Source organism: Macadamia integrifolia, chromosome 5, assembly GCF_013358625.1.
Source record: "Macadamia integrifolia cultivar HAES 741 chromosome 5, SCU_Mint_v3, whole genome shotgun sequence".
Classification (NCBI taxonomy): domain Eukaryota; kingdom Viridiplantae; phylum Streptophyta; class Magnoliopsida; order Proteales; family Proteaceae; genus Macadamia; species Macadamia integrifolia.
The window spans coordinates 2,517,728-2,543,274 of NC_056561.1; the positions used below are offsets into that span (position 1 = coordinate 2,517,728).

Here is a 25,547-nt window from a genome sequence, read left to right on the forward strand (position 1 = left end):
TGGGACTCACTTGATAGAAAATAAATGCAGAAACGGCTCATGGAGATCGACGAGCATGTACGATAAACACTACAAAGAAATGTTTTAGGCATACCTGAATCCATAACTGAAGAATAACACCTCCTCAATGTCTTCTCGTATGCTCCTTGCACACAATGTCCTCTTTTCATTTTTGTTTTAGGTCATTAGCCTCACTTAATGGGTCAGTGATAACTATATATAGGGGTAAGAGTAGGGACCAACCCTGCAAAGAAATTAGGGTTTCCACCCCATTAAGGAAACAATACCTTAGGTCTACACATAGTAATATATATATATATATATTTCATACCATTAAGGTGTGCTAATAAAATCCAATATTTGCATAGAGATCACTTACCAATATTGGATTCTTTCTACTTACTCCATTTGTAGTCAACACCACTAAACCGATTTTGGAAACAAATATTGGACTATACTAGCCTACCTAATTGGAAATCTTACAATCTCCCACTTGGGCAACATATGTCCCAAGTTTTAGATTTTAAAATTTATTTAAAAGGACTCTCCGGTTTAGATAAAATGAATGTTACCACAAACAAAAAAAACAGCGTTGAATGGCGTGCACCTTAAACCAAATGCCTTGGTCCGAGTGAGAATTACAAACACCCAACTGTATTGATCATCACATCTAAAGCAACATGAGACCAAACAAGTCAAAGTACTCATAACCTCACTGACTTGGGTTGAACAGTATGAAAGTGTGGTATGGAAATTACATGCAATAGCAATCATCATGTCTATTTCCAAATTGGTTCTGGCTAGAAAACCAAATGAGCCTTATGAGACAGATACCGAAGGTCTATCTATTTCATTAACTACAAGCGTCTCCCAAATGCTCAAGCTTCAATTAAAGAAGCTCATTGGGACTGAGTCCGAATGTCCCAAAACACTAGCACTAAACCTCAATCAATAGAGGCTTTACTAGTGACTAGACGTGTGTGTATTGACTGGAACCTCAGATATCGAATGAGATAAATATACCACATATAGCTTCAATTTTTTGTAGGAGGCATATAAATAAGTGTATACACATAAACAAATGGCCATAAAAAAAATGCATGCATATTCATAAAAACAATAATAAAAATGCATCATAAAGTAAACTGAAAGTCAAATGCAACTAAACATATCGAGCAAAACTCCCACTAATAACATATATCAAAAGAACTAACAAGTCCCATATTAGTAACATGCTCTTGAAAAACTTTTGGAGTCAAGCCCTTAGTAAGAGGATCTGCAATCATGTTTTCTGTAGCAATCTGCTCCATTGTAATCTGTGACTCTTGAACTTTCTCTCTGATCAGAAAATACTTGATGTCAATGTGCTTAGAGCCAGAAGCACTTTTACTATTATGAGAGAAACGAACCTCACAGAACATCTTCAATGGTTTAGATATAGAGTCAACAATCTGTAGCCCTGAGATAAAATTCTTTAACCATAAAGCTTGAACAGTGGCTTCATAACACACCACATACTTTGCTTGCATAGTAAAAGATGCAGTGAGTGTCTGCTTGACACTCTTCCAAGATATAACCCCACCTACCATCATAAAAACATATCCATAATTAGACTTGAGGTCATCTGGACATCTAGCAAAATCTGCAACAGTGTAACTGATTACATCAAGAGAATCGGTTCTTCTGTAAGTAAGCATAAAATTCTTAGTGCCGTGTAAATATCTCATGAATTTCTTAGCAGCCACCCAATGTGCTTCACCAGGTCTGCTCAAGTATCTCCCAAGTACATTAATAACATAGGCAATGTTTGATTGCGTACAAACTTGAGCATACATTAAACTACCAACAGCAGATGCATAAGGTATGTTCTTCATCTGATTACACTCCAATTCTATCTATGGATATTGAGACTTACCAAATTTATCCACTTTCACAATTAGAGCCTTACTAGGGAAACATGTTAAGATATTAAACCTTTTTAACACCCTCTCAATGTAACCTTTCTGAGATAAACCAAGAACGCCATAAGACCTATCATGATGAATTTCAATGCCCAAAACATAAGAGGCCTCACTAAGACCCTTTATATCAAAATGACTTGATAATAATAATTTTATCTTATGCAAAAGATCAATATTATTGCTCGCAAGAAGAATATAATTAACATAAAGCATAAAAAAAATGAACTTACTCTCACTGATCTTCAGATAAATACATTAGTCCACAAGATTTTCTTTGAAACCACAAGAAGTGACAACTTCATCAAACTTAAGGTACCACTGTCTAGATGCTTGTTTCAAACCATAAATAGATTTCCTGAGTTTACACACAAGGTTCTCTAAATCAGCTTGCCTGAAACCAAGGGGTTGATGCATAAAAACATGCTCTTCAAGATCTCCATTTAGGAAAGTTGTTTTGACATCCATCTGATGAAGTTCCAAATTGAAATGTGCTACTAAATCCATAATGATTTTGAAAGAATCTTTTGTCGAGACTCACGAGAATGTTTCTTTGTAATCTATGTCTTCTCTCCGGCTGAATCCTTGTGCTACAAGTCTAGCCTTGTAACGCTCAATTTCACCTTTAGAGTTTCGTTTGGTCTTAAAAATCTATTTGCAACCAATCAATCTGCATCATTTTGGTAATCCAACCAAATCCTAAACATCATTAATAGAAATAGAATTCAATTCATCTTGCATGGCAACCATCTACATTGATGAATTCGGATTATTGGCAGCCTGATCAAAACTGATTGGATCTGAATCTAAAATAATATCAAATTCATGTTCTTATAAATAAACAACATAGTCATCGGATATGGCAAGCCTATGAATTCTCTCTGATTTCTTCAAGGGAACATCAGTTGCAATATGGTCCTGAATCTCATCAACAATAGGGGGTGCAGGCTCAGCCACTATAGGTTGCACAGGTCCTTAATAAATCATTCTATCCTCTGTTTAGAAATATGTCCTAAACACTTATGCCACAACATAGAAGAATTGTTATCCAATCTAGCACGTTTAGAATTTGCAACCACATAATTTACAATAGAAGAAGTGTTGGCATATTTGGAAAAACTAATTGCCAAATCAAATTTATAAAGGCCATCATACAACAAGGCAGATCCAACCATAAGAGAACTAGAATAGAGAGTAAGTTTCCCATTACCAATATTAAAAGTGTAACCACAACTGTCAAGTTTAGATACCAAAACAAATTTTCGTTTGAACAACTATACATAAACTACACTATTCAAATCCAAAACAAAACCAGTAGATAAAAGTAATCTAACTACTTCTATGAATTCAACTTTGCTCTTCTCTCCATTCCCCACGTAGATCATCATTTCTCCCTAAATTATTTTCCCCCTGCTTCTTAATTCCTACAAACAATTAATGATGTGAATAGTTGCTCCAGTATCAATCCACCACGAATCAAGGGAAACATCAACTAAATTTGATTCAAGACACACTAGAGCTAAAGATGTACCTTTCTTTTCAAGCCATTTCTTATAGCCATAGCAATCTGTCTTCCTATGTCCATCCTTCTTGCAAAAGAAGCACTTTTCCTTGAAAGCCTCACTCTTTGGTTTCAGATTTTGATCAGTATTCTGATCTATTTTTTATGATTTTGTTTGCTTGTTGCCTTTTCAATTTTTCTTGAACTTCTTTTTACCCCCATTATTGGAAACAAAATAATCTGAATTAAGTTTTTCCTTCTTCTTTCTTTCCTCTTCCTGTACCAATATGGAAGTCATGTCCTTAAGATTCCACTCCAATTTTTATGCATTATATGAGGTCTTAAGAGTATCAAACAATGATGGAAACGATTGCATTATTTGCCACACAAGGAAAGAATCAAATATCTTCACTTCCATCTCACCCAACTTGACAACATAGTTGGTCATTTTCATAATGTGATCACATACTTCACTTGTGCCATCATATCGAGTGGATGAGAACCACTCCAAATATGTTCCCTTCTAAGCCTTATCAAATTTGGTAAACACTGTGTTAATGGCTGCAAGGAAATCCTTAGCATTTTTCTTAGAAGGCATACTATTCTTAATGTTCTTGTCTAAAGTATGCTTCACAACAATCAGGCACAATTTATTGGATTCCTCCCACTTTTTATAAAGTGTTTTTGCAGTAGTATCACTCTCAATTGTGGGCTCGGAAGGCTTATCAATTCTTAGGGCATAATCAAGTCTTATGATTGTAAGAGACACAGTAAGGGAATCTATCTATTCCTCAAAATTGGAACCATTCAAGACTTTGATGGAAGACAATTGGGGAGTCATAGTTGGTAACAATAATTACCAAAATTTTACCAAAACAGACAATATGCAATAACTAAAAACATATCAACATCCCAATAATATAATGAAAACTGACTAATTAGGGCTTATTAATCAGATTTATCCCAGTATCAATTTTAATAACTGTATGAAAAACATAAACTAGAAAAAGAGTTAACATCATTGGGGTCACATATATGGTGGCAAGATTGCCCAATATGTAGTGGAATCTTTCACATGCAAGGCAAGACTCTTAAAACAACACCATATTATAGATTCCGCCACCTGTGGTGGCAAGACAAGAACCTCCAATATAGTGAAGTTCAAAACGTCACTCTCACACCATCAAGTAAAATCGAACCAATGAAGACTCACCTGTGGTGGAAAGAGCACATCGTTCGCCATACGGCTTTCTTAACTGCAATCCATCCGAATGGTCTATAGTGCGAAATTTCGCATCTTTAGGAATTAGCCCACTAAGTGAAATCTAATCTCTAAAAATTACGAAAATCCTACAAACCTGGATTGCTACTGTATGCACATTATATTTTAATAATTTTTTTATTTAATATATATATACTCTTCTTCCTAAAACAAAACAAGGAGAAAATAAGGGTTTTGTTCCTGGAAACGATCGTCGTAAATGGCTGCTGATCCCAGTAGCCAATCGTACCAAGAGACCTGGCAACGGCAACAAAACAAGTTACCACTGACCAAAATCACTACGTTAATAGCCACTGTGAACAATTTCCAAAGCACTAAGCTAACCCGATTTAAAGCATTCGGTGAGTAAAGCGGAGGACTGAAGTTGTTTAAACAAAATAATTAATCCTTGGGTCGCTGGTTTGAATGTGGCAAGTCAAAATATGAATCGATTAGATTAGAGAGTATCCAAAGTGAAATCACAAGATCCTTTCTTATATAATATATATATAATGAATAATGTGGGTAGAAGACCACTAGCTATACCAAGTTATAGTGGGTATCAGTCAGTTACGAAAATCACAATTAAAACCGACACACTGTTAAACATATTGGACCGAAATCAATGCTTAAAGGTGTCTGTTAATGTACATGACGGGTATAGTAAGATTTTTCCATTTGTTTAGATGTTATTAGTTTATTGCTAGATATGAACAGCCCACTAATATTTTATTATATATAAATTTGCTTTAAATTGAACCATATGTCAAAGTTATAACGCCCTTTGGATCAGCAACAGAACAAACATACGAAAAATATCAAATCCATTCAAGGATAAAAACTAACATCACTCCCTTTTTCTTTTTTTTTTTAATTGAAGTGATCACAGTATTTCAATAGAATTCTGAATCCGATTTGAAAACAGAACAACAAACATGATCGACATAAAGTCACCATGATAAATCATGTCTAAGATCATAATAAAATTAACATTCTATCGATCTCTATGAATGAGGCTCTGATACCATTGATAGAAAATAAATGTAGAAACGGCTTATGGAGATCGACTAGCATGTACGATAAACACTACAAAGACATGTTTTTGAAATAACCTAGATGGGGGGTGAATAGGTTATACTAGTGAAAATTTTAAACTTTTTTCGATGTATAGGTCCCAAGTGTGATTGTCAATTAAAAATGATGCGGAATAAGTAAAATAGGCACAATCACACAACATAAGATTTATAGTGGTTCGACTCAATCCGAGTATAGTCCACTCCCTACAAGAATCCTCTTGTAAGGTATTCTATTAGATCTCCCTTTTAGTATAGTAGGTAGGGAAGAAAATCTTTACAATCTTTTTTGGAGATAGAGAGACACCTTCCTCTTTTTAGAATAAGAGAATCCTTATAATCATAAGTACAGTCTAGAATTGTAAAAATAGAAATAAATAAGAAGTAGTGGAATAAGAGGAATACCTCAAGTGTGGTGTAAATGATAAGAATGAGAGACGAATGATGCACCTTTTGTAAAGTCCTCTCTTATAGCTTTGACTTGCACAGGAGAGAGTGGAGGACTTAATTGAGACTTGAGCCTTTTATTGAGATTAGAGTAATCGAACAGCTCAAGTAGGATAGAATAATCTTAATGATTCTTGAATGCTTACAATAATGCTCTTAATGCTCTTTCTTAATTTATATTTAATTAAGAGCGGTTTGGGTATTTATAGGTGAGCTTAGTAAAACATTTTAGGCAGGAAATCAAGCACTAACTGTCATATTTTGGGACCACCGATCGACCGCCATTGATATCCGATCGATCGAAAAGAGCCTTTGAGGTAAAAAAACTAGCTATTGGAGCTTTTTAGGAGGCACCAATCGATCAGAAATTTCTACCAGTCGACTGGATATGGTCTCGACTAGTTCCAATCGATCGAGGCTTCCAGTCGGTTGATCGCTAACATGACAGACTGTTTTGACAGAATGTTGTCATACTGATCAGTTGTCAGTATTTTGACCATAAATTTTTTGTCTGACATCGGATTAACCTGAAATTAGTTGAGTTGGAATCATGACTCAATTTCCTACAACTTTCATGAAGGTTTCATTTTCTGATACTAAATCTAAAATTACCTAAAATTCCCTTAAGTTAGGTTAATGTGGTTTTCACAGAATTTCAGTAGAACACATTTTTCCTAATATGTTCCTCACCACTTAGAGACTTTTCATACTTGGTCAAGGCATGCTCTATGGTCATTCTAGTATGATGCAATACACATGCATGTGGTGAGTGCACATATATGTGTGGAAGTTACAAATTACATTAAAAATGACCAATCTATCATAGTGGTCTTCTTCTTCACTTAAACCTTCCACTCTTTGGCACTTCATCTTCTTTTCTTCTTGTTTGCAATTCTATGTCTTTAAGCTTCATATCTTGACATCTTGAAGTTTGAATTATTATGATATCTTCTTCAAGCATTGATGTCAACTTGTTGATACTCTTCATTTGATGGCTTCATTCTTCATTTCTTCATTTCATTCACCAAATTCTATCTTTGATATGAACTCTCTACAAAACAATACTTGAAGGCAAATTGTAAAATACCTTCATATGTTTGTTATCATCAAAACCACCAATAGAAGTGTGGGCATATCCCTAACAATCCTCCCCTTTTTTATGATGACAAACAGATGATTCTCAAATATAATAAATAATCAATTATCAATAAGTTAGAAAACCATTTCACAATTTCTCCCCCTTTGTCAATAGCAAAAAGTGGAGTTAAAAGTCTCTATATTGTCTTTTTTCCTTTTTAACCTTGACAAGGAGTATGGGAAAAATAGCTTCCCCTAAGGGTATACTTAAAAAAATAAGCATGTAGTCAAGACTAAAACATGCTCCCCCAAAGTGTATGCATCATGTAAAAATGTATTCAACTAATGAGTATTAAGGTGAAGCTCCCCCTAAAAATATACAATAGATGTCAATGAAGCTAACATACATTCAAGCAAGATAGACCATTAAAAATTCTAAGATGGTTGATGATGCCAATCATTGCCAATTTTGATAAATATTATAGTGTTTTGAATTTTTCAGCAAATATATCTATCAAAGAACCTTTTGGAGTAGGATATTTCATCCTTTCTCTAATGATACCAAAACAACCATCAATGCATTATCCATCTTTCACTTTGGCTCTTTAACCCAATAGAATCAAGCATATATTGGTCCCCATAATCTCGTAGGTCTATCCATGTTACAATCAAAATATCCCTTCGGTTTCCAAACCCTTTTGGGTGTGTGAGGTCTAAATGGTGTGTATGCCCTTTGTGAATCATATATTTCATAATATGCAAGTGGCCTATAAGATTTAACATCTCTTTAAGTCTTATATGGTCTATAAAGTGGATAAGGCCTTTGTGGTGCATATGATTGTTGTGCAGTATGTGACTTATGATGTGTTTGTGGCCAATTGGGAGTATGTGGTCAGAAATCCCTTTGAGATTTGAAATTCCTTTGAGGTCTATCATGTCTCTTGGAGGGAGTGTAATAATATGGATAATGGATGTTATTCCTTTTTGGAACTTGCCTTTGGTCATAATAGGGATTTTTTCTCTTTGGAGAAACTACATTTTCTTTTTCTTTCCCTTGAGGTGATGTTCCACCATCATAGCCAAGTCCTTGTTTGTCTTGAGGACTTTTGTATTGGGATCCTAATAATGTATCCAAAGTCTTTTGACCTTTAGTAAATGTATGAAATATGGTAGTTAACTTTAAGTTATCCTCCTCAAGTTCATACATTTAGATGTCAAGGATTCTATCCTCTTGTTGAGGGAAAGAACCTCCTTTTCCAAATTAGACTTTTCAGTCTCAAGTTTCAAACTTTCTTCATATAAAGCTTTGAAAGCCTGTTGAAGATCATCATCATTAGATTCATTATTTGAAGTATCTAAATAATGAGATTGAGAACTTACCTCTCTTTCTTTTTCTCCATGAACCATTAAGGCAAGGTCTGTGACTTCTTTATCGGAGTCACTTTCATCTTCATCCGATGAGACTTCCTCATCATTTTCTTCTTCACTTATTTCATCCAATTCTTTGGATGCTTTGAAAGCAATGAATTTGGGATGTGCTATCTTGAATTCTTCATAGAGATCCTTTTAATGGGTAAAAAGTGAGCCCATTAATTCATATAGACTTATCTCGTTCAAGTCTCGAGCTTCATTGATAGCAGTCGTCTTTGGTTTCCACTTGGTAGATAGTGACCTAAGAATTTTCCTGGCTATCTCAGAGTTGGTGTAAGTTTTACCAAGTCCTTTTAAGGAATTTACAATATTAGTAAATCTAGCAAACATGTCAGAAATATATTCATATTCATGCATTTAAAATAATTCATATTCTTGTATAAGCATGTCTACTTTTCTTTCTCTTACCTCTGTACTACCTTCATGTGTTACTACAAATGTGTCTCAAATTTCTTTAGCGTTTTCACACATACTTACTCTATTGAATTCTTCCTCATTTAAAGTACATTGAAGATAGGTGAGAGCCCCGAAATTGTATTGAAGAAGTACTAGATCATCGGCTGTCAATTCTGATTCATCTTTTGGCACCATCTTTCCTTTTACAATTTTGGTGATGACATATGGTCGTCTTTCTATAGTTATCCAAACAAGAAAATTATATCCATAAATAAAATTCTTAAATCTACATTTTTAGAAGAAATTTTTTTTTCCATTGAAGTATGGAAGGCTAGATGCATCGATTCCTTCAGGTAGTCAATTAAATGTGGCCATGGTCTTTGACTCACTTTAAGACAAATTAATCGTATATATTGAGTTCCCGCTCTGATACCAATTGAAATAACCTAAAGGGGTGAATAGGTTATACTAGTGGAAATTTTAATTCTTTTCGATGTATAGATCCCAAGTGTGATTGCAAATTAAAAATGATACGAAATAAGTAAAATAGGCACAATCACACAACATAAGATTTATAGTGGTTCGACTCAATCCGAGTCTAGTCCATTCCCTGCAAGAATCCTCTTGTAAGGTATTTCATTAGATCTCCCTTTTAGTACTGTAGGTAGGAAGGAAAACATTTACAATCTTTTTCACGGATAAGAGTATCCTTACAAATCCCCTTTACAGGCAGAGAGGCACCGTTACAATCTCTTTTGGAGGTAGAGAGATACCTTCCTCTTTTTAGGATAAGAGAATCCTTATAATCCTAAGTACAGTCTAGAATTATAAAAACAAAAATAAATAAGAAGTAGTGGAATAAGAGGAATACCTCAAGTGCGGTGCAATTGATAAGAATGAGAGATGAATGATGCACCTTTTATAAAGTCCTCTCTTATGGATTTGACTTGCACGGGAGAGATTAGAGGACTTGATTGAGACTTGAGCCTTTTGTTGGGATTAGAGTAATCGAACAGCTCAAGTAGGATAAAATAATCTTAATGACTCTTAAATGCTTACAATAATGCTCTTAATACTCTTTCTTAATTGATATTTAATTAAGAGCGATTTGGATATTTATAGGTGAGCTTAGTGAAGCATTTTAGGCAGGAAATCAGGCTCTAACGGTCATATTCTGGGACCACTGGTCGATCACCATTGGTATCCGATCGATCGGAAAGAGCAGTTGAGGTAAAAAACTAGCTATTGGAGCTTTTTTAGGGAGGCATCGATTGATCAGGACTTTCTACCGATCGACTGGCTATAGACTCGACCAGTTCCTGTCTACCGGGGCTTCCAACCGATCGATCGCCAACATGACAGACTGCTTTGACAGAATCCTGTCATACTGACCAGTTGTCAGTGTTTTGACCATACCTTTTCGGTTTGACCTCGGATTACCTGAAATCAGTTGCATTGGAATTGTGACTCAATTTCCTACAACTTTCATGAAGGTTTCATTTCTTGATACCAATTCTAAAATTGTCCAAAATGCCCTTAAGTCAGGTTAATCTGGTTTTCACAGAATTTCACTAAAACACATTTTTCCTAATATGTTCCTCACCACTTAGAGACTTTTCATACTTGGTCAAGGCATGCTCTATGGTCATTCTAGTATGATGTAATGCACATGCATGTGGTAAGTGCACATATATATGTAGAAGTTAAAAATTACATTAAAAGTGACCAATCTATCCTAGTGGTTTTCTTCTTCACTTGAACCTTCCACTCTTTGGCACTTCATCTTCTTTTCTTCTTGTTTACAATTCCATGTATTTAAGTGTCATGTCTTGACATCTTGAAGCTTGAATTCTTATGATATCTTTCTTCAAGCATTGATGTTAACTTGTTGATATTCTTCATTTGATGACTTCAATCTTCATTTCTTCATTTCATTCACCAAATTCGATCTTTGATATGAACTCTCTACAAAAGAATACTTGAAGGCAAATTGTGAAATACCTTCATATGTTTGTTATCATAAAAATCAACTATAGGAGTGTGGGCATATCCCTAACAATTTTAGGCATACCTGAATCCATAGCTGAAGAATAACACCTCCTCAATGTCTTCTCGTATGTTCCTTGCACAACACAATCAATGTTGATCTAGTCTACCCTCTTTTCATTTTTACTTTAGGTCATTAACTTCACTTAATGGGTAAGTGATAACTATATAAAGGGGTGAGGGTAGGGACCAACCCTGCAAAGAAATTAGGGTTTCCTCCCCATTAAGGAAAGAATACTTTAGGTCCACACATAGTAATATATATATTTCATACCATTAAGGTGTGCTAATAAAATCTAATATCTACATAGAGATCACTTACCATTATTGGATTCTTTCTATTTACTCCATCTGTCGTCAACACCACTAAACCGGTTTTGAAAACAAATCTTGGACTATGCTAGCCCACCTAATTGAAAATCTTACAATCTCCAACTTGGGCAGCATATGTCACAGTTTTTTATTTTAAAATTTATTTAAAACGACTCTCCAGTTTAGATAAACTGAATGTGGTCACAAAAAAAAAAAAAAAAAAAAAAAACAGTGTTGAATGTAGTGCACCTTAAACCAAATGCCTTGGTTCAAATGAAAATTACAAATACACAACCGTATTGATCATCGCATCTAAAGTAACATGAGACCAAACACGTCAAAGTGCTCATTATCTCAACTAATGTTACCTACTCTAAACTGATAGAATTCTTTTTCCCATACTTTTATGGTAGAAAAATTAAACATTATACTTTTTTTAGGTAAAAAAATCAAATAATATATTTAATCAATGAATGAAGTGATCAATCTATTCATGTAACCTCCTCTTTTGCTTTCCCTTTCTATACATTTCTCTACAACCTCTTTCTCTCTCGAATCCATAGTTTTAAAACTCAAAATCGGTAATCGATGGATAATCAATGGAAGTTTATTATTTAATGATAAGGGAGAATTGGGTTACAGAAGAAGAACATATAAAAAATATGATATTGAAGATTAGCTTAGGAATAAAATTTTGTGAGAGTAAGACTTAATATTTGCATCCCCCTTAAGAGTCCATCCCTTTAGATTCCCCACCTCTTTTAAAGCATTCCTCCAACTCTTTACATCAGCGGATTCACATTTCCTCTGGTGTTCCTGATAGTCCCTGAAAACTAACACTTCCTCTGGCGTTCCTAAAATTGTCCCTGAAAAGTAACGGTTTGGTGTCAAACATCACGTGGCTCAACATCAATGAAAATGGGTAGAATGGTTTGACTTGTTAAAAATCAAACTCCTCTCTCTCTCTCTCTCTCTCTCTCTCTAGAAGTTTCTTTCTCTAGAAATATCTCCTACCCTTTTCTAGAAATATCTCCTACCTTTCTAGAGATATCTCCTACCTCTCTAGAAGTATCTTCCTAGAAATATCTCTCTAGAAATATTTCTCCATACAAAATCTAGAACCTACCTACCACCATTATATAAAGGGGTTTGGGCTCTCAAGTGAAGGTAAATCTCAAGCAAGCAAGTCTTGAGTAGCAAGTCTTGAGAAGTAAGTCTTGAGTGTCAAGTAACAAGTCTCAAGTTCCAAGTTCAAGTGGTAGTGTTTGTAGTAAAGTGTTGTGAGAGTACTAGTAGAGTGTGTTGTAAGAGAATAAGTGGGTGAGTGACTAGTGTGTATGTGAGTGTATTATACACACAAATTGTGTATTGTGAACTTCCGTCTTAAATAAAAGTTTAATTCTCCCACCACTTTCCTTCAACAAGTGGTATCAGAGCGGACGATCAGGGACCATAATATGAGAAGGTTTTTCTAGTCTATAGTTAGGGACTGTGAATTTGGTTGGTCAGGGACCAAGCTTTCTTGGTGTATTGTTAGGCATCACCAAGTCATGATGGTAGATATTTCTAGTTTGGCTTGCGGCATCGAAAAGCTCAATAATAACAACTATAACAATTGGAATGTTCATGTGCAGTTCTACTTGCTCGGTCAAGAATTATGGGATATTATTTGTGACAGAAGCAACACACCACTCACGGATGAGGATGCGGATGCTGGAGAGTTCAAGAAATGGAAGATAAAAGCTGGTAAGGCATTATATGTCCTAGCAATAACAGTAGAAGATGAATTACTACAACACATCAAGAATGCAAAAACTCCAAAGGAGGCATGGGACAATTTAAAGGTACTATTCACGTAGACGAAAGATGCTAAGCTCCAATGGCTACAGAACGAGCTTTTGTCAATCTCGCAACAAAATATGACGGTGAGCCAATACTTCACAAAAGTTAAGTCTCTTTATGAAGAAATTTCAAAATTAGATCCGAAAAAAATGTAATCTCGGATACTTGAATGAGGAGAATAATTATTCATGGGATATGACCAGAATACAATGGTATTATCATGGCAACCCATGGATGGGAAAAAGAACCAACTCTAACAGAGTTGAAAAATCTATTAATCAATCAAGAGGCTTTAGATCAACAAATGTTTACAGTCTCAGTGAAAGAGGAAGAAAGGGGCCTCTTTAGTAAGAAAAGAGGATTCAAAGATAAAATTGTTGCGAGATCTAACACAGATGACAATAGACTAAGATGGCATCAACAAGTCAGGAAAAAGAGACCAGAAGGAAGGGGCTCTCAACAAGGGGGAGCTCGATAGGATCGAGATACAACAAACGAAGATAAAAGATTCCACCAATGAAATAATCAATGCTATAATTGTGGCAAAAGAGATCACTTTGCCAGAGATTGTCAATCCACCCGAGTGCAGGGTAATGTTGCAACTTCAACTCATGACAAGAACAAAAGTGAGGACGAATGGGATTTCCAAGCATCATTCATAGTGGAAGAATTCAAAAAGATTGTAGCCTCTTGCATCATAGAGTAAGTGCCAGCCAAGGAGTCAATGCTTATCACAGTGAGTGACCATTTAATTAATTATGAAAATGATTAGGTAGTAGATTCTGGTTGCTCCAATCACATGACTGGACACAAGGAGAAGCTAACAGACATGTCCAGATATAAAGAAGGACAAGTGGTTGTCACTGCAAATAACTCAAGACTACCAATCACCCACGTGGACAAGACAAGGAAGAACGAGATAGCTGACCTGTGGCATGCATGACTTAGACATGTAAGTTCTCATAAACTAAAGGTTATGATGCAAAAAATGATGCTCAAAGGTCTTCCCAAGTTAGAAATCCAAGAAGATTTTTTGTGTGCCAGATGTCAGTATGGTAAAGCACATCAACTACTGTACGAGGAGTCAAGTTGCAAAGCCAAAGTACCTCTCGAACTGGTCCACTCAGATGTGTTTGGGTGAGTAAAGCACCCATCCATTAGTGGCTTTATGTATATGATAACATTCATCAACGATTTCTCAAGGTACGTCTGGATTGATTTTCTGAAAGAAAAATCAGAAACATTCACGAAATTTAAGGAGTTTAAGGAAAGAGTAGAAAAATAAGGTAATCATAAAATAAGGTGCCTATGTATGGATAATGGGGGAGAGTATACATCAACAGAGTTCTCAGAGTATCTACAAGATTGTAAGATACGTTGTTAGTTCTCTTATCCGAGCACGCCACAATAAAATGGAGTCACTAAAAGGAAGAATCGACATTTGGTGGAAATATGTAGAAGCATACTGCATGCTAAGAACATGCCACCTTAGTTTTGGGCCGAGTGAATGAAAACTATAGCCCACGTAATCAACAGGCTACCTCAAGCAAGGCTTGGGTTTGTCTCACCCTTTGAGAAGTTATGGAACATCAAGCCCACGGTGAGTCATTTTTTAGTATTGAGCTGCATATGCTATGTATTCGTACCGGATCACCTACGGAGTAAGTTTGACAAGAAAGCAATACGATGCATATTCGTAGGCTATGATAGCTAGAGAAAGGGATAGAAGTGTTGTGATCTTACAACCGGTCAATGTTATACTTTGAGAAATGTGGTCTCCGATGTATATGCACCTAGCCAGAACTTATTATTTTTAGATTCCTTAGGAAGGGCAACCAGGTGCAAGGAAAATATTTAGTTGAGCTTGATCACACTACCCTTATGATTTGACTGACTTCAACATTGCTCAAGTTGCCGTATTCTGCTCGAAAGGTATGGAATACTCTCTCTTTTTCTAACAGAAAACGAACAGTAGGATGGGTTTTTAGCCCCATAGCTAAAATTACCACAGTACGAGTTTTACTAGTGCTTGCTGCAAGCAAGTCTTGGAGGCTTTGGCAGATGGATGTCAAGAATGCATTCTTACATGGAGAGTTGGATCATGATATATATATATATATATGGAGCAACCCCAAGGATTTGAGAGTAAAGCACATCCGAGCTATGTGTGCAAGTTGAAGAAAGCACTTTACAGATTGAAGTAGGCACCGAGAGCTTGGTATGGTAAAATAGCAGAGTTTTTGGTACAAAGTGGCTATTCAGTATCACCGACAGATTCAAGTTTATTTGTGAAAGCCAAAAATGGAAACCTTGCAATAGTCTTGATCTACGTGGATGAATTAATCATCATAGGAGAGGATGAAATGGAGATTTGTCAAACTAGAGCTAATCTCTCAATACGATTTCAAATGAAGGAGCTTGGGAACTAAAACACTTCCTTAGACTTGAGGTTGAGCGAACCAAAGAAGAGATATTCTTGGGCCAACAAAAATATGTGAAAGAACTTCTACAGAGATTCAGGATGCTCGATTGCAAGCCGATATCTGCACCGATAGAGCCTAATACAAAGCTATGTGCAGAAGAAGGTCGAGAACTAGAAGACTCAACAATGTATAGACAGTTGGTGGGTAGTTTAATCTACCTCACGATAAAACGGCCTGACATCGCATTTGCAGTTGGAGTAGTTAGTCGGTTCATGGAGAAACCAAGGAAGCCTCACTTGGAAGCAGTACGATGCACACTAAGGTATGTGAAAGGAACCTTCGATCTCGAAATCTTCTACAAGAAAGGAGACAAATGTAAAGTAGAAGGGTATTGTGACGCTGACTACGCTGGTGACCATGACACCCGATGCTCAACTACCGGATATATATTCAATCTTGGATTGGGAGTAGTGTCATGGTGCAGTAAGAGACAACCAACAGTGTCATTATCAACCAAAGAAGTTGAGTACAGAGCAACAGCAATGGCAGTTTAAGAAAGTGCATGGTTAATGCAACTCATGAAAGATCTTCATCAACCAATTGATTACTCATTGCAGTTACATTGCAACAATCAATCAGCTATACGGTCAGCCGAGAACCTAGTGTTTCATGCAAGAACTAAACACGTGGAGATACATTATCACTTCATTCGAGAGAAGGTGATGTGAGGAGAAATTGTGATGAAACACATCAAGACTGAAGATCAAGTTGCAGATTTATTTACCAAGGGACTTGGTGGCACAAAGTTTGAAATATTCAGGACCCAACTCGGCATGATCGCGAGATCAACATTGAGAGAGAGTAATCATTGAGGGAGAGTGTTAAAAATCAAAATCCTCTCTCTCTTTCTCTATAAGCTTCTTTCTCTAGAAATATCCCCTACCCTTTTCTTGAAATATCTCCCTAGAAATATCTCCTACCTTTCTAGAGATATCTCCTACCTCTCTAGAAGTATCTTCCTACAAATTTCTAGAAATTTTTCTAAAAATATCTCTCAAGAAGTATCTCTCCATACAAAATCTAGAACCTACCTACCACCACTACATAAAAGGGCTTGGGCTCTCAAGTGAAGGTAAGTCTCAAGCAAGCAAGTCTTTAGAAGTAAGTCTTGAGTATCAAGTAGCGAGTCTCAAGTTTCAAGTTCAAGTGGTAGAGCTTGTAGTAAAGTATTGTGAGAGTATTAGTAGAGTCTGTTGTAAGAGAGTAAGTGGGTGAGTACTAGTGCGTGTGTGAGTGTATATTACACTCAAACTGTGTATTGTATGACAGTGACAAGCAATGGAGGAGAACTTGTTTTCCATGGCTTGTGAAGTTCATCAGATAAGCTATAAGGTGCTAACAATCTTGCATCATTCATTTTACAGAAAAACGCTTCAAGATTTGTCACATGGCAATACATAAATGACATTCACTCATGAATTCCGAATATGGATTAGGTTTTTGTATAAGAACCATTCTCATAGTACAGAAAGAATCCACCACAGGGGTTTTCCTTGAGTAGATGAATTCCTCCTTTCCTTTTCACTAGCTTATGGAAAAATTGTTCCATTTTTTTGAAAATGGATCAGCTGCTCGTACGATCACATGGTTGTACGAGTCAATATCCAACATCTATCTTTTTGTTTTTAAATATATTCTTCTTTATCCTTATAATGGCAGAAGGTGAGACAGGTGTTGGAGATTAACTTGCACAACTAGGTGATTGTACTAACAGCGGAACCTATTTCCAGTTTTTTCCTCCAAGTTCCAATAATCCAATTCCTTGTACCAAAAAAAAAATCCAATCCGACATTTCCAACCAATTTCATCAAAAGGTTAACAACATCTCGAAGACCAGTGGGGTCAAGGAAAATCGTCAACATGGAGGTGGATGTCACTATTAAGCACCCACTGTGATTTCAAGACCCATGATTAGGTCTTCGGATAAGTTGGTTTCTCCACGTAACAGTAAAGAAAGAAAAAGAAGAGAGTTTCCCAACATCCAAATCCCAAATCCCAACAACATCTCTACAACTTTGCAAGTTCATGGCTTCCTTTTCATCATGGGTGGGTAGTACTTCTTCTCCCTCTTCCCGTCGGCCTTCTTCGTACGATGCGTTTATCACTTTCAGAGGTGTAGGTACTCGCAAAAATTTTGTAAGTCTTCTCTACAAAGCTTTAATAAAAGATGGTCCATATCTTCATAGATAACAAAGAACTCTAGGGAGGAGAAGAGATTTTCCCCTCTCTTTTAAGGGCAATCCGAGGGTTTGAAATCTTGATTCATGTCTTCTTTAAAAACTATGGAGATAGCAAATATTGTCTCTTGGAACTTGCTGAGATTTGGGAGTGTCATTTATATGAGGGTCAAGCGAAGTGGTGCGAGAATTAAACTTTTATTAGAGTAACCCTTATAAGAGTGACGCTCTGGTCAAGTAGGGAAGTTCATATTATGATGCATCCCTCGGACTAAGTAAAGAAACCTACTTTTGAGTCTCTCTTTAGCTTTATCCCCTTTCTTTTACTTTATTTTTAGTTAAGCATTTTTTTACCTTCATTACTTTTTAATTACGTGGGTTGTTTATTTTCAGTTATTTATTTATTTAATTTTAATTGTGTGGCTTGCATATTTAAATTCTTAGATGACGAATGGTTAGGATGTTATTTTAGATACATATATTTAGGACGGTAGTTAGAATTAGATCACAACCATTAATTGGTTCACTTTCGTATTATTAAAAGAAGCCAAAAATAAAGTGGTTGCTCTCTCTGTGTTTGATCCGTAGCTACACTGATCCGTACGCTTGCGGTTACATTTTAAATCCTAACAATGGCCTATGAGCTTCATCATCTTGGATGCACCAACAAGCAAATTTACAAGCTCTAGTGAGTTCTACATGATCAACATTACCTTCTAACCTGCAGTCCAAGAGGCTAATGAAAAAGTATCTAACTTTCCCATCCCCACCTTGAGAAGAGTTTCTCCTCCCTGATATAAGCTCAAAGAGCATCATTCCATTGCTATAAACATCAGCTTTGGTGGTTATTGCCACACCCGAAATCCACTCTGGTGTAAGGTGTCCAATGGTCCCTCTCATGCTTGTCAACACTTGATTGAATTCCAGACCAACAAGCTTTGCCATGCCAAAGTCTGCCACCTCGGGCCAGAATTCAGCATCTAAAAGTATGTTCTCAGGTTTGATGTCACAATGGATGATACAATCTCTGCACTTCTCATGTAGATAAGCAAGTCCTCTTGCTGTTCCAAGAGCAATTTGGTATCTTGTTTTCCAATCTAAAACCTCAAAACCATTTTTATCATGAAATAGATAGGAATCTAAAGAGCCCTTTGGCATAAGATCATAGACCAGCAACCTTTTAGTACCTTGACAGCAGAACCCATGGAGGCAAATGAGGTTAATGTGCTGAATCATCCCAATTGTGCTCACTTCAGATCGGAACTGCTTCTCTCCTTGACTGAGGCCCTCAAATTTCTTCACAACTGCAACAGTCAAATTAGGCAATGTCCCTTTAAAGACAAAACCAAATCCTCCTCTTCCAATCTGTTCGAAGAAGTTCTTGGTTGCAATTTGTAGTTCTCTGTATGAAAATTGAACCAAAGAATCTTCAAGTTGATTTGAATGTACAAATGCATTCCTTCTCCACCACGACAAAAACAACACCAAAGTAGATCCGAAGAGCAGTATAACCCCTGAAATAACACTGACATTAGCACCAGTAATTGAGCCCTTCTTCTTACCTCCAGAATTTGAAAGCTCAGAAGCAGCAAGTTTGAGATATAGATTTCCTCCACTATTGTTTGATAGTTGTCGCAGGTTCAAGAGATCACCTCCATACTGAGCACCCACCATCAAACGCATAAGCAGTGCAAGAACAGTTACTGAGACAAGCCAATTCACATGCTTGGGCACTCTCAACTGCCAAAGATTGTGGATTTACGGGCAATCTCATGTTGGTAATCAGCAAGAATCCATTTTTCTCCCCATTTGTAGAAACATTGTTTCCACAAGCAAAGCAGTTCTCCTCACACAACCACCAGACCAATCGCTAAAATTATAATAATCTGTCATTTAGCGTGGACTAAAACCTTGCAAACATTTACAGAAGTGCAAATCATTCTCATTGCAGGTACCAAAAGCCCCACAAAGAGCATAAACATCGCATACCTGTCTTGGTTGAGACCAAAATAAATCCCACCCAACACCATCCAGCCACAAAAACTGCTTCACCACCCCGTGATATCTATCACAAATCTGGTGATCATAGAAGTATTAAATACATTGTAAATGAAATAGCTCTCATTCTGGTTCAAAACATATAAGTGTAATAAAATAAAGTATTGCCCGCTGTTAGATCAAACACCAAAAAACACGAATAATAAAGAGACAATACATCCATATGATATAGAGATTTAACGAGGTTCACACACCAGGGTGGCGTGCTACGTCCTCGGGCGAAGAAGAAGATGATTCACTATGCAGAAGAGAAATTACACCCTAGCAGCGGAGATGAAAAACTCGCCCTGAAATCCTAGCTGTGTGAAAACCCTGGAATACAATGACTTTTTCAACAAGCAACAATACATTATATAAACTCCAAATAGCGGGTCGACCCATCGGATCGCGGTCAATCCGGTCGAACGGCCCAAGTCCGGAGCCCATCACTGATCTCAGAAAATTTTCCATTCGGGTCGCCACCAAAATATGTCGGATCGGGTCAATCTTCAAAACAGGTCAAGAAATTCAAGACAAACTTAACACCCGCCATCTCAGGAACTAGGCTGAAATATTGCCCATTCCAATACCCACTAGTTACATACACCTGTACGTATACAGACACCTTCTCCTTTATAATAAAAGAAGTCCAAAATGAGATTGCTCTCTGTTAATGTTTTAGAATCCTCTCTGTTGGATGAAAGTGCTCCCTATCAACGTTTTTACTTAGTGTTCCGCAAAAAAACAAAGAACCTGATCCACATTCTTATGTAGATATATTAGTCCAAACCAAAGTCAACCATCAAAGTAATATTCGGTTTCAGGATTTTTTTTATTGGGGAGGAGTATGGGAAGCATCTTTATCTTTTTTTTGTAAGTTTATCATTATTCTTTCTTAATCCCATCACTTATGCAAAACAAACAAATAAACTACAAAGACATGATTCATAATCAGAGTATAGGCAGTTCCTTCATCTTAGTTAAGTCTATCACTATTCCTTCTTAATCCCATTCCTGTTTTGGAAAATAAACTATAAAGACATGACTCATGAGGTTATCTGGGTGCAGAATATGGGCAACTCCATCTTATTTAATTCTATACTTGTCCTTTCTTAATCCCTTATATATGAAAAAAAAAAAAAAAAATCATTCATTGCTGGTGTATTTTATCGAAACAAACAACATTTTAAATTAAAAATTAAAGTAAAGAAATCTTTATTTTTTTTTAATAGGTAACTTGTATGTATTAAGGAAAAAGAAAAATATAAAAATACAGATTAAGGCAACCCCTACAACCTTCTTTGGGAAAACTAAAAGAAAAGTTGAGAGGTCCCTAAATCAAACAGGACAAACCCTGTAACACAATTCATGTAATATAGAAAGAAAAGCTTTAACAAATAGGAAAAGATGCTATGAAAGAGTTAATTTGCCCAAACACGGAAGTGAAGAAAGAATGGGGCACTTTTCATGAGACTACTCTTCCGCAAAAAGCTTTTCAGTACTGGATGGGTCAGGTTTCTAAAGACTTCAAGGGTTGCAGTAAAAGGTATTCGTGGGACTCTGATTGTGAAGTGGATGACTATCATAAAGATCACAGATTGTTTAAAAAAAAAAAAATCTAGTAGTGTGACCAGGCCAGTAGGATGCCATTGAAATCAAGCTTTCAACTGAAACAGATTGTGGATTTTTTCAAAATTAAGGTGTATGGTGTTACATAGATATATTTCAGATTGGCTGGTAGCATGATCACATTATACACACTACAACTCTGGCTTTTATGCCAATCTATTAATAAGATATCTAATAACAGTTCAAAAAGTGGGAAGAATCTTTTCTACTTATTGGTAAAAAGAATAAATTAAAAGAAATGAGATGATGGATGCAACACTAACTAGTGTTTTAAAATCTTATTACTACCAACTGGTTGTAGCTAACAAAATACTGACCGTAGAAACAAATAGTGAAAAGAACAAAAAAGGAGATTTGAAACTACAGCTCTAAGCTTTGTTGAACTGCAGAATATACTGCCCTCAAACACCATTGTGTGAACTGCTTAAGAACTTTATTTCAGTTTCATCTTATTCATGTCGAAATTGTTGATGACGTAGTGCTCTTGGCCTGAGAAGAACATGTCTGCAAACCCCAATTTGATGAAAACTCAAGGGCATCTTCATGGATCTCTGCAAATGTTTGGAGAATTCTGGGGAGCGGAGGTGGATTAACATCCATTACCCCTTCAAGCATCTGAACCACTAGCCCCATCGATGGCCTATGAGCTTCATCATCTTGCATGCACCAACAAGCAACTTTACAAGCCCTAGTGAGTTATGCATGATCAGCATTTCCTTCTAACCTGTAGTCCAGGAGGCTAAGGACTTCTCCGTTTTCAATGATTTTTCTTGCTGCCCAAGTAGGGAAGTATTTAACTTTCCAATCCCCACTTTGATCGGAGTTTCTCCTCCCTGATATAAGCTCGAAGAGCATCATACCGTAGCTGTAAACATCAGCTTTGGCTGTGATTGCCACACCTGAAATCCACTCTGGTGCAAGGTATCCAAAAGTCCCCCATCATGCTTGTTAACACCCTACTGAATTCCCGGCCAACAAGCTTTGCCATGCCAAAGTCTGCCACCATGGGACAAAATTCAGCATCTAAAAGTATGTTCTCAGGTTTGATGTCACAGTGTATGATGCAATCTCTGCACTTCTCATGTAGATAAGTTAGTCTTCTAGCTGTTCCAAGAGCAATTTGGTATCTTGTTTTCCAATCTAAAATCTGTCCTTTTTATCATGAAATAGATGGGAATCTAAAGAGCCTTTTGGCTTAAAATCATAGATCAGAAACCTTTTACTACCTTGACGGTAGAACCCACGGAGGCGAACGAGGTTAATGTGCTAAATCATCCCAATCGTGCTTACTTCAGATCGGAACTGCTTCTCTCCTTGACTGAGGCCTTCAAGTTTCTTCACAGCTACCCCAGTCAAATCAGGCAATATCCCTTTAAAGACAACCAAATCCTCCTCTTCCTATTTGTTCCGAGAAATTTTTTGTTGCAATTTGTAACTCTGTACGAAAACTGAACCAAAGAATCCTCAATTTGATTTGAAGGTCCAAAGAGATTCCTTCTCCGCCATCTCCAAAATAGCACCAAAACAGATCCCAAGAGCAGAACAACTACAACCCCTGAAATAACACCAACAATAGCACCAGTAACTGATCTTTTATTCTTTCCTCCAGAACTTGAAAGCTCGGAAGCAGCCAGTTTGAGATATAGGTCTCTACCACCACTATCACCTTTTGAGAGTCCTTGCAAATTCAAGAGATCTCCTTCCCACACTGAACACCCACCATCATACGCATAAGCAGTGCAAGAACAGCCATTCTGGCATGCCACTTCGCATGCTTGGGCACTCTCAACTGCCAAAGATTGTGGATTTACGGGCAATCTCATGTTGGTCATCAGCAAGAATCCATCTTTCTTCCCATTTGTAGAAACATTGTTCCCACAAAGCAAAGGGGTTCTCCTCACACAACCACCAGACCAATCGCTCAGATTCACAGAAGGACAAATCTTGCTCATTGCAGGCACCAAAAGCCCCGCATAGAGCATAAACATCGCATATCTGCCTTAGCTGAGACCAAAATAAATTCCAGCCAACACCATCCAGCCATACTAGTTGCTTGACCTGCCCCATCACATCCATTACAAATCTAGTGATGAAAGAAGTATTGTATACGTAATAAGTGAAATAGCTCTCATTCTGATTTGAAACATAAGTGTAGTAAAAGAAATTATTCTTTTCCATCTCAGGAACTAGACTGAAAATATGCCCATTCCAAGACCCACTAGTCCAGTACCTTTGAGACCCATTCCATGATAAAAAAAATACTGATTGCCTCCAGCTGGGTCCAGTTCACAAGAGAAGATCCCCATGGCAGGATCCTCTGAATTCTTCCATGAAGTAAGCATCTGTGAAGTATTGGTGAGTTTATTGAGCCCAAGCTTCCCACCAGGTAACCAAGTATTAGTTTGGTGATCAAAACTCTGCCAGATGAAAGCAGAGGAGTTCAGCTTCTGTCTCAAAACCAGATTTCCAGAGTCAAGAAGCACGGCCTCCGTAGAATTCGAGGTTACAGAGGTCAAATTTGTAGACCAAATAAGGGTTTTGGATGAGTCAAGGAGAACTAGATTGCCATCCTCTAGGAGCTTCAGTTGTGAAGAAGACTTATCAGAGATGGGTTTATCTCCATTTGCCTACCAAACAATTGTCCTTTCTGAGATTTTTCTATACCATATGCCTCTAGGAGCTTCAGTTGTGAAGAAGACTTATCAGTAAAATTATTATTTGTGAATAATTCGAAAATTTTAATGACAGTATAGGGCTTATTTTGTTGAATATCTTATTCAAATTTCAGCTTCGGTACCCATTATGTTGTTTTCAGAGTTTGATCATTAATATCTCTCTCTCTCTCTTTTGCGGAAATGCCATGATTGGTTTCAATCAATTAAAAAAAAAATCTTTTACCAAAAAAAAAAAAAGAAAAATTATGCTCCCCTATAGTTTGTTGAAATTACACGTGAGTTCAAGAATTTAGACGATAATTTGTTGAAATTACATGTGAATCCAAAGATTTGAACGATTTATGCCCCCTTCTATGCAATTTGAATATTCTTACAATTACGTCCAATCCATTAGTCACCATTAATTTGAAACGGTTAGTTGAAGACTTAACCATTTTAATACCGGAAATACCCTTTATAAATAAGTGAAGTTACTACTATGCCCTTCACTTAAAACCAACAAAAAAAGAAAATCCCTAAATCTTTTGTTCTTCTTCAACCTTAGACTGCAACCTCCGCCAGATCACAGATGGAGAACAAATCTCCAGCGTGACTCAGATTCACACCGACGAACTTTTGTAAGTGAACGCTTCCCCTGTTCCTGATATGTTCTGTGTTCAGATTGGGTTTGTGGTTGGGATGAGGTTGTGGCTTTATAAATCCCCTGTGCGCCGAATTTCCCTGATTTAGAATTTTCATTATCGGTTTGTGGTTGGGTGGGTGCCACTGAATCTTCTTCCCCTTCTGTTTACAGTTCATAAACCTATAGCAGCATTTGAAAAACAACACAACTTACATGTGGCGGTTCATCAGAATTAGTTTGTATTGGAAGATTTAAGCCCACTCAAAGCAGGAATATTAGTTCCAATTGGATGATCTTAACCTCTTAAGCCAGTTAATTTTCTGGGTAGCCCTGCTTAATGTCTACTTTCTTACTTACTTCCAATAGAAATTGGAAAAAGAAAAGGTTTATTCATTGAGTAGTTAAGGTAATCCAATGAATCTGTTGATTTCCCAGAAGAAGTAAAGAGGTATGTTAAACATAGTGTCCCCACTGTCTTGGAGTTTCAGATTCTTTAAACTATAAGCCATTTTTGTACCAAAAAAAAAAAAAACTAAAAGCCATTTGTCCCATATGAAGTGGATGTCTGCAATAAAATTTC

General features: G+C 36.7%; 2 pseudogenes; both read right to left on the minus strand.

Annotated features, from left to right (window-relative positions):
* Positions 1–18,616: 18,616 nt before the first annotated feature.
* On the minus strand, positions 18,617–22,082 carry LOC122079750 (annotated as a pseudogene).
* On the minus strand, positions 21,936–25,083 carry LOC122079752 (annotated as a pseudogene).
* Between the last annotated feature and the right edge of the window lie 464 nt (positions 25,084–25,547).